Genomic DNA, 10,792 nt, shown 5'->3' on the forward strand with positions numbered 1-10,792 from the left:
AGCCTTGAACTCTAATATCTTTCCCATGATAAAGCCAGCATGCTCCGCACTTGTCTCCTTGTACCTCTGTCTGAACAGGTCTTTGACAGAAAGCCAGTTCAATTGTCTGACTTACTGCCAAAAAACTGTGAGGAATCTTGGATTTGCTCTATTTTTAAGATAATCAGTTAACCTACCATAGTTTCACGATTCCTGGTGAAAGATACTAAACTCCTAGGTCAATGACAATAGACTTTATTACCCATGGTATAGCAAGCATAATAAACATTATACTCATGTGAGTTCTCCTTATCCCCCAATTTTATGTGTTACAGGTATTGATCAACTTACGACCTATGCAACTTACGACCATTTGACTTTATGACCACTGCTAGCCACGACTGCTCTGCATCTGGCAGCACAAGCGTTGCCCAGCTGGGCGTATAACAATGCGGATCAGCTTCCAGCAGCACTACCATCTCCACGTGCACCATTTCAACTGTTATCCCAGACTCGGTACAGCAATTGTGTTTTGTGTCTTAGATATTTTTCAGCAAACCCCTCCCAAGATGTCTACCAGGAGGAAATTGTCTTTGTCTGCACCTCAGCCTGCCAAGAAGGAAAGAAAGGCCATTGATCTCAACATGGAAATCAAGGTTATTAAGCAGTACGAAGGAGGAAAATAAGTGAATGTGATTGCACGTGATATGAAGTTATCACACTCGACTCTGTCAATGATTTTGAAAGATAAATAAAGAATTTGTTAAGCTGTGAAAGGTTCTGCACCCATGCGATCATCAGTTATAACAAAGCAATGAAGCGGGCCCATCCACGAAATAGTGAAATTGCTATATATTTGGATGGAAGATCAAATTCAAAAACAAACACCATTAAGTCTTTTTACTGTGCAGATGAAGGCGAGAAGTCTATTTCAGGCTCTGAAGGAGAGTGCTGGAGAAGATTACAATCAAGAATTTGTAGCAAGCACTGGCTGGTTCCAGAGATTCAAGAAAAGATTCCAAATGCATAGTGTTCAAGTGACTGGAGACACAGCAAGTGCGGATGAGGAAGGAGCACATAAGTTTGTTGATAGTCTGGATGAATTAATTACAGATGAGGGATATCTAGCAGAACAGATTTTCAATGTTGATGAAACGGGATATTTTGGAAACAAATGCCAGCACGCACTTAGATTCACAAAGAGGCCAAAAGCATGCCAAGCACCAGTGGCCAATAAAATGTTTCGTACATGGTTATATATTTTGATATGTTTTACAATTGAGAAAATGTTTCCTATGGTATTTTTAATACCTGTATTTTATATTTTTGTATGCACCTGTATTTTGTAATTTTGTATGTTTTGCAAATATTAAATCAGTTGTACTGGTAATGTAGTGTTTTATTTAAACCTGACGAATGTAAAAATAAGAAACAAAATGGTGTAGAGATGATACAAATGGCATAAAATGAACAAAGAAAATTATGATATATAACAATAATGAAAGAAAATAATGATAAAATATGACTTAAAGATTTTTATAACATCATTTCACAGTACTGTACATATAGCCTACTCAACTTACAACCAAATAGTGTTACAACCAGTCTGTCGGAACCAATCGTGGTCTTAAGTTGAGCACTAGCTGTATATGAGGTTCATAAACAAACCTGCCTGCATTTTCCCAGAAAAGAAATATTCTCTCTGTACCAAAACTGTTTATTTACTTATCTATGTATTTATTTAATCAATCAAATGAGAGGCAGGGAGGCAGAATAACAGACTCTCACATGCACTCTAGCCAGAATCCACCTGTCAATCCCTGCCAGGGGCTGATGTTCTGCCCATCTGGGGCCACTGCTCCATTGCTCTGCAACTGAGCTCTTTTAGCACCTGAGGTGAGGCCATGGAGCCATCCTTAGTGTCCAGAGCCAACTTGCTCATTAGAGTCATGGCTGCGGGAGGAGAAGAGAGAGAGACAGTGAGAGAAAGAGAGAAGGGGGTGGAGGGAAGAGTGTAGAAGCAGATGGTTGCTTCTCTTGTGAGATCAAACCCAGGACTTACACACACTGAACTGACGCTCTAGTGTTGAGACAACTGTCCAGAGCCCAAAGTAGTTTATTATACAAATGTGCATAAAAAGAGGGACTGGAACAAAAGCTGTCAATATTTCACTTGACAATATGGCAGAAATGTGAGACCCTATAGAGGACTGACTTTCAACACTTGTCTCATTTGTTTTACTTCTATTAAGAATCATTAGGCCCTGGCCAGTTGACTCAGCGATAGAGTGTTGGCCAGGAGTGTGGATGTCTTGGGTTTGATTTTCCATCTGGGCACACAAGAGAAGCACCCATCTGCTTTTCCACCCTTCCCCCTCCTCTCTCTCTCTCTCTCTCTCTCTCTCTCTCTCTCTCTCCCTCCCTCCTAAGGCAGGGGTACATTTGAGCAAATCGGCCCTGGGCACTGAAGATGGCACCATGGTCTTGCCCCAGGTGCTAAATAGCTTGGTTGCCAAGCAACGAAGCCACAGCCCCAGATGGGCAGAGCATGCCCCCCCCCCGCCCGTGGGCTTGCCTGGTAGATCCCGTTTGGGGCACATGCAAAGTCTGTTTCTCTGCCTCCCTGCCTCTCACTTAATAAGAAAAAAAATTAAAAAAAGAATTACCGGTATCAGCCTGTGCTGCTTCTTTTTTTTATTTTTTTTATTAATTTTATATTTTTAATGGGGTGACATCAATAAATCAGGATACATATATTCAAAGATAACAAGTCCAGGTTATCTTGTCGTTCAATTATGTTGCATACCCATCACCCAAAGTCAGATTGTCCTCTGTCACCTTCTATCTTATTTTCTTTGTGCCCCTCCCCCTCCCCCTTTCCCTCTCCCTTTCCCCCCTCCCCCCTGTAACCACCACACTCTTATCAATGTCTCTTAGTTTCACTTTTATGTCCCACCTACGTATGGAATAATGCAGTTCCTGGTTTTTCCTGATTTACTTATTTTGCTTCGTATCACGTTATCAAGATCCCACCATTTTGCTGTAAATGTTCCGATGTCATCATTTCTTATGGCTGAGTAGTATTCCATAGTGTATATGTGCCACATCTTCTTTATCCAGTCATCGATTGATGGGCTTTTTGGTTGTTTCCATGTCCTGGCCACTGTGAACAATGCTGCAATAAACATGGGGCTGCATGTGTCTTTACGTATCAATGTTTCTGAGTTTTTGGGGTATATACTCAGTAGAGGGATTGCTGGGTCATAAGGTAGTTCTATTTTCAGTTTTTTGAGGAACCACCATACTTTCTTCCATAATGGTTGTACTACTTTACATTCCCACCAACAGTGTATGAGGGTTCCTTTTTCTCCACAGCCTCTCCAACATTTTGTGCTGCTTCTTATTTAAAATCTGAAAAGAGCAACTTCATAAGTTATAACTGATTCACTTTTATAGGTGATTTCACAGGAAAACTAGTCAGCTGATAGTCACATCAAAAAAGAAGTCCCAGTTAATATTGTTTTGAGATTATTAATTTAATGTCAAATGTAATTCAGATAATAATAAATCTTTTGAAAAATGACATATTGTAAGATGTCTCCAAGTAAAGACTTTTTGTATTAATTAAATAATTTAAATTTATTTTAAAAAATTTGTTTTGATAAAATATATGTATATATACAAACATATATTATGTTTTATTAAATATATGCTAATTATGTTTTTTTGGGGTTTTTTTTTGTATTTTTCTGAAGCTGGAAATGGGGAGAGACAGTCAGACAGACTCCCGCATGTGCCGGACCGGGATTCACCCGGCACGCCCACCAGGGGCGACGCTCTGCCCACCAGGAGGCAATGCTCTGCCCCTCCGGGGCGTCGCTCTGCCGCGACCAGAGCCACTCTAGCGCCTGGGGCAGAGGCCAAGGAGCCATCCCCAGCGCCCGGGCCATCTTTGCTCCAATGGAGCCTTGGCTGCGGGAGGGGAAGAGAGAAACAGAGAGGAAGGGAGGGGTGGAGAAGCAAATGGGCGCTTCTCCTATGTGCCCTGGCCGGGAATCGAACCTGCGTCCCCCGCACTCCAGGCCGACGCTCTACTGCTGAGCCAACCGGCCAGGGCGCTAATTATGTTTAAAGATAGAAAGTCTGTTATAGACCTATTAAAATTATAATTCTTTTTAAAAAGTATCTTTTTTTAATTTTATTTATTCCTTTTAGAGAGGAGAGAGAGAGAGAGAGAGAGAGAGAGAGAGTGAGATGGGGAGGAGGAGCTGGAATCATCAACTCCCATATGTGCCTTGACCAGGCAAGCCCAGAGTTTTGAACTGGCGACCTCAGCATTTCCAGGTTGACGCTTTATCCACTGCGCCACCACAGGTCAGGCTAAAAAAGTATCTTTTTTTCTCACTGTATTTTAAACCTAGAATTTTCTTCCACACTTTTTCTACCCAGTTTATACCTATTTTTCTTTTAAGTTCAAACTTAAATGTGATTTTGTTGATATAACACATAATTTTGAGACTTTTTTTTTAGCCAGAATATAAGATTTCTAAGTGAATCTCACAAACACTAAAATTTGAGATTCACTGATCTTTATAATTAAGAATACCTCTTAGATATTAATAAGCAATACTACATATTAGAGGCTAGATAAAGAATGATTTGGCGAGAATGTTAAAAGCAGTGAAATAAGTTTGAAGGCCAGAGCTGACAAAGAACTGCAGCAATGGGAATTAATTAGGTCAGTCATCTTGGGAATACAGTTGGAGGTAAGTGGCAATGCGAATCAATATTTAAGAAAGGAAAATCAGCAAGGCTTAGGTATTGCTTTGATGTAGTAATGAATTAGAGAAAGGACTAGAAGGTGACTATTCCTGAGGTTTTAATGGTTTCTCAGGCAGAATACTATTTGTGCAGCCATAATCTTCCCCAATATATATTACAAAATAATATTTTAATTTAAGTTTTTCTTTTTCCATTTAATTTTTTTTCTTAAAAAACCCATGCCCCATGCAAAGTCATTTCCCCCCTATTCTCCCCCTTTGTCCTCCTATCTTCTCCCCCTCCCCTTTTTCTTTGAGTATTACTTCCCTGTTTTCTGTATATATGTGCTGTAGATATATAATTTGGGCTAATCCCTTCACCTTCTTTTCCCACTTAATTATAAAATAATGATAATCCTAGGTACTTGTTGATGCAACCTCCACACATCACTGCGCTGTAATGAACAGACCAGAGACCACTTAGTTACACATGAACTCCTGCCTTATCCCAATATAATCATGCCAACTGTAGGAACTTGCTATGGGCGGCACCACTCTGTTCTCACAAATCTGATGGAACTATTAGCTTTCATACTGTTGCTTTCATTTGTAACCTCCTAAAACCCAGGCCTAGAACTTTATCTCTTTTTTCCTTTTGTTCTTCAATCTTCACTTTTCAGCCTTTATCTTATTAATATTCACAGGAAAACAGATTCAATTAAATTGTATTAATCTTGCTATCACTAAAATATAAACTATATTTGCATTTCTTACACTGATGGTGGGAATTCTTAATGCTGCCTATTAGAAATTTTTACAAGCCTTATATAGTATAAATGAAATTATGAGGGACAAACTGACAAGGAAGATCTTAAGATGCCAGACTGCTGAATGTAATTCCCAGGATGTTAACTATTTCCTTAGACATTACATCATTTCTATTCTTAAAATAACAGTCATATTTCCCATACCTTCCTGTACATAAACAGTTTTTTTTGTTTGTTTGTTTGTTTGTTTTGTATTTTTCTGAAGCTGGAAATGGGGAAAGACAGTCAGACAGACTCCCGCATGCGCCCGACCGGGATCCACCCGGCACGCCCACCAGGGGCGACGCTCTGCCCACCAGGGGGCGATGCTCTGCCCCTCCGGGGCGTTGCTCTGCCGCGACCAGAGCCACTCTAGCGCCTGGGGCAGAGGCCAAGGAGCCATCCCCAGCGCCCGGGCCATCTTTGCTCCAATGGAGCCTTGGCTGCGGGAGGGGAAGAGAGAGACAGAGAGGAAGGAGAGTGGGGGTGGAGAAGCAAATGGGCGCTTCTCCTATGTGCCCTGGCCGGGAATTGAACCCGGGTCCCCCGCATGCCAGGCCGATGCTCTACTGCTGAGCCAATCGGCCAGGGCCCCTGTACATAAACAATCAAAAAAGCATCTCTAGCTACCACAAAGATTTTGGTCAAGTGACCAGTTTTCTCTCAAACCTTGTATAGATTTAAAGGTCAAGCAAGGACCTAAAGTTAGCGACTGTCAAATTGTTATTTTAAGTCATAAAGTACTTATTTTAAGTAAGTAAAATATGAAAGCACAAAGTAAAAAATATGAAATAGGTAAATTTTATATAATATTCTTGGAATATTATTGAAAACAATGACCTTAATTATTACTTAGCTCATGTCAACTATCCAAGTTTCACTGTAAAGAAAGATATCTAAGCAGTTTTAGGAACATCATTTCTGGAACACCTAGAGGTAAGGCTATATGTGCATGTACTCTCTTGCCCAACTCCCTCTAGGGTATGTATTTTCAAGAAAGGCAGAAGAGAAGCAATGTTAAGACTCATTGACCACAGGGCCCACACACCAATTTTCTAAGAGTTAAAAATTCTTTGTGTTTAGTAAAAAAAGAAATATATATAGTCCTTTATCAGTTGTAGAAATAATACTATTAAAAATTGCATTAGAGGGCCCTGGCCGGTTGGCTCAGTGGTAGAGTGTCAGCCTGGAGTGCAGAAGTCCCGGGTTCGATTCCCGGCCAGGGCACACAGGAGAAGCACCCATTTGCTTCTCCACCCCTCCCCCTCTCCTTCCTCTCTGTCTCTCTCTTCCCCTCCCGCAGCCGAGGCTCCATTGGAGCAAAGATGGCCCGGGCTCTGGGGATGGCTCCTTGGCCTCTGCCCCAGGTGCTAGAGTGGCTCTGGTCGCAACAGAGTGATGCCCCGGAGGGGCAGAGCGTTGCCCCCTGGTGGGCGTGCCGGGTGGATCCCGGTCGGGCGCATGCGGGAGTCTGTCTGACTGTCTCTCCCCGTTTCCAGCTTCAGAAAAATACAAAAAAAAAAAAAAAAATTGCATTAGAATTTAAAGTAAACATAATTTCATACACAAATGATGTGTCTTGTCTTAGAGCTAAAAGACCAATTTCCTCTACGGTATTAGAACATCAAGGAGAAAAAAAAATAACATTTGAGAATGACTAATAAACATCAAAAAAAAAAAAAAAACCCACATAACAAAGCTAACAAACAAACAATAAAACTAGTTCTAAACTTTCAGAAAAATAAACATCTGTCAATAGTTGTATGACATATGTTGCTCACTTGACTTCTCTCAACCTCAATCTCCTCAACGCTTCAGAGGAAGGTTTGTTCAAGCTATATCTTAGTTTTCTCCTGAAACACTAAAATGCTTTGACACTCTCTGACTAGATTGTTTTCAACTAGAAAATAGTTAGATTAAAGCACAGTTTTAGCTATAATTCCATTTTAACTAAACCTAATAAAATTTTATCAGACTTTCATGAGTTGTCCCAATTAACACTCTTATTCTGAATTAAAGTCTTTCCTTAAGTAAAATATGACAGAGAGGAATAAAATAATTAATCATTTTACTCTTATATATGATATAAAGTTTAAATTATAACCTTCTGTTACCAACAAGAACTCTTTAACTGCCATCTACTTTTCTATTGTCATTTAAATTCAATTTCTAAGAATAGACACTGTGCCTTTTAGCCACATCATTTTCTAAACAACTTTAACACAGAACAATTTTAACACAGCTTTCAAAATGTATTGCTTTGATTTATACACAAAGCTTGCTTCACACATATATTGCTTTATTTTATGATGAAGTGTCAAATTTAAGGGTTCTCTTGAGAAGTGTAAATGAATTTTATCAGGGAAGTATTATTTAATCATTATGAGTGCACAATACTCTCCCATTTTATGTTTATTTAGATATCAGCAATATTTTGAGCATTTGTCATCTTTAACTTGAACATCTAGTCCTGAAAGACAAAAAATAAAATATTTTTTTCATGTAACTGAAATAAGCTATTAAAAAATATACATGGATCACAAAAAGAGGTAATGTAATTTGCATTGCTTTATTGATTAACAAGTAGATTTGCCATCTTTATTTAAAATTATCTAGAAAGTAAAAAAAATTATCTAGAAAGTTATAATCTGACATTAGTTACTCTCTGATAAGAAATATTTTGAAAATATCAGTAATCGTACAATCTACAAAACTTATTACCATTAGATAATAGCATAAAGGTCTTAATGAAAAAAAGACACATAAGCAGTTGGCTAGACTTGCAAAGTGATATGTAAAGAGAAAAAAATAAAATCAGAGTCTATAGTGCATGGAGTCTAGAAAAAAAGAAAATTCCTGAGAAAAAGAAAACTCTAAAAGACAAGTGGCTAAAATTGAAGAGAGATAGAATTCAGAATATAAATATTCTAGATGATTACAACATGTTTATTTGGGGTCAGTGGGACCTCTGCTATAAGTAGTAACTCAGATATGCAAGAAAAGAAAGCTTTCTTAACTTGAAACAGCACCATCTGAGATGAGATACAAAGCCTCTGTGGTGGCTGGAGGCTCTTATATTACTAGCAAACACTTTGGCCCAGAAAAACGCACTATTTTTACACACATTTCATTGACCAGAACCAATTACTGAACCCTATATAAATAAAAAAACCAAACAAGTATAATCTTTCCACGTGCTCAGGAAAGAACGGATATAGTTATACATTAAATCTCTACTATCATACTCAGACTGACATTAGTTAGGAGTAAGATAAAAGGAGACCCAATCCCAACAGCTCTGCTTATAGCCTGAAAAATCAAGAAGCTAGGAATCCAATTTGTTTTGAATAGTGGTTTTCAACATAGCCACTCGTTAAGTGCACTATAAAATATATATGGAACACATTAAATTTTTTTTTTTTTTAGTGAGAGAAACAGAGAGAGAGAGAAAAAGAGGGACAGATAAAGACATATAGACATGAAGAGAGAGAGATGAGAAGCATCAATTCTTTATTGCGACACCTTAGTTGCTCATTAATTGCTTTCTCATATGTGCCTTAATGCCGGGGCAGGGGTTTGGGGAGCTCCAGCTGAGTCAGTGACCTATTGCTCAAACCAGTGACCTTGGGGTTTCAAACCTGGGTCCTCAGTGTCACAGGCCAACGCTCTATCCACTGCACCACATTGTGGTCACATAATGGAGCACATTATTTTAAAACACACAAAAGTTTCATCTTCTCTAACTATAAACCTCATTAATTTGCGGGTCAACATAAGAAACTTCCAAACCTTTAAGAATTTTTTATGAGTTTATTTGAGCCAAACTGTCAACAATTGCAGGGAATCAAAGTCTAAACAGATTGAGAGAAGGTATGGAAAATGGGGTGTTTTAATACTTATTTTATACATTACAATCAAAGAGGAATACATAAGGGAGTTACATGAAATTGGTGATATAATAGATTAGGGAGGCCAGAGATAGCAAAGCAGAGAAATCTCTAGGATTGGATAAAAAGCAAAAATGTATGTACTGAAATTTCTTTTCATAGGCAGGCATAACATAGTTAAGTCAATTAACATGGTAATATTAACAATAATGGGGTTTGTTGTTTTCTGCTCTGGTGGGCTGTCTGCCCTGAGGTTGGGGGCTGGAAAAGATTACCCTTATATTTCAAAGACTTGTTATCAAGTATGTCATTGTCGATGCAAAGGAGGGCAGGCTCAATTAAGGTAAGCATTGACATTTGTTAGAGAAAAATATCTCCTGAGGACATGACTAGAACTGCTTTTAGTTAGAAAGTTTTCATTTCAGATTATCCTGTGGTTTCTGAGTTTACAAGGCTACCATGCAGGCCTTCGGTGAGCTAATCAAGATTAGCATGTGGCTTTTTTTTCTTCCACGTGAGGAACACTGACTCTCATCAGGTTTTTCTTAAGTTGAAACATTACGATGCAAGTGTTTCTAGATACGACTAATAATTTATACTTACAAAAATTACTGTCCTTATCTTAATAATTTTTCTTTTTTTTTTTTAATTTTTTAATAATTTTATTTTTTTAATGGGGTGACATCAATAAATCAGGATACATATATTCAAAGATAACAAGTCCAGGTTATCTTGTCGTTCAATTATGTTGCATACCCATCACCCAAAGTCAGATTGTCCTCTGTCACCTTCTATCTTGTTTTCTTTGTGCCCCTCCCCCTCCCCCTTTCCCTCTCCCATTGCCCCCCCCCCCCCCCCCCCCCCCCGTAACCACCACACTCTTATCAATGTCTCTTAGTTTCACTTTTATGTCCCACCTACGTATGGAATAATGCAGTTCCTGGTTTTTCCTGATTTACTTATTTCGCTTCCTATCATGTTATCAAGATCCCACCATTTTGCTGTAAATGTTCCGATGTCATCATTTCTTATGGCTGAGTAGTATTCCATAGTGTATATGTGCCACATCTTCTTTATCCAGTCATCTATTGACGGGCTTTTTGGTTGTTTCCATATCCTGGCCACTGTGAACAACGCTGCAATAAACATGGGGTTGCATGTGTCTTTACGTATCAATGTTTCTGAGTTTTTGGGGTATATACCAAGTAGAGGGATTGCTGGGTCATAAGGTAGTTCTATTTTCAGTTTTTTGAGGAACCACCATACTTCCTTCCATAATGGTTGTACTACTTTACATTCCCACCAACAGTGTATGAGGGTTCCTTTTTCTCCACAGCCTCTCTAATATTTGCTATTACCT

The 10,792-nt window shown here is 38.8% G+C and overlaps 1 non-coding gene across 1 annotated transcript; it reads left to right on the forward strand.

The window, feature by feature from the left end:
- The first annotated feature begins 6,696 nt into the window (after nucleotides 1-6,696).
- On the forward strand, nucleotides 6,697-6,772 carry TRNAS-GGA (transfer RNA serine (anticodon GGA)). The gene has a single exon. It is a non-coding gene; the product is annotated as a tRNA-Ser (tRNA).
- Nucleotides 6,773-10,792: the final 4,020 nt, after the last annotated feature.

The sequence above is a fragment of the Saccopteryx leptura genome, chromosome 2 (assembly GCF_036850995.1).
Source record: "Saccopteryx leptura isolate mSacLep1 chromosome 2, mSacLep1_pri_phased_curated, whole genome shotgun sequence".
NCBI classification, from domain to species: Eukaryota; Metazoa; Chordata; class Mammalia; order Chiroptera; family Emballonuridae; genus Saccopteryx; species Saccopteryx leptura.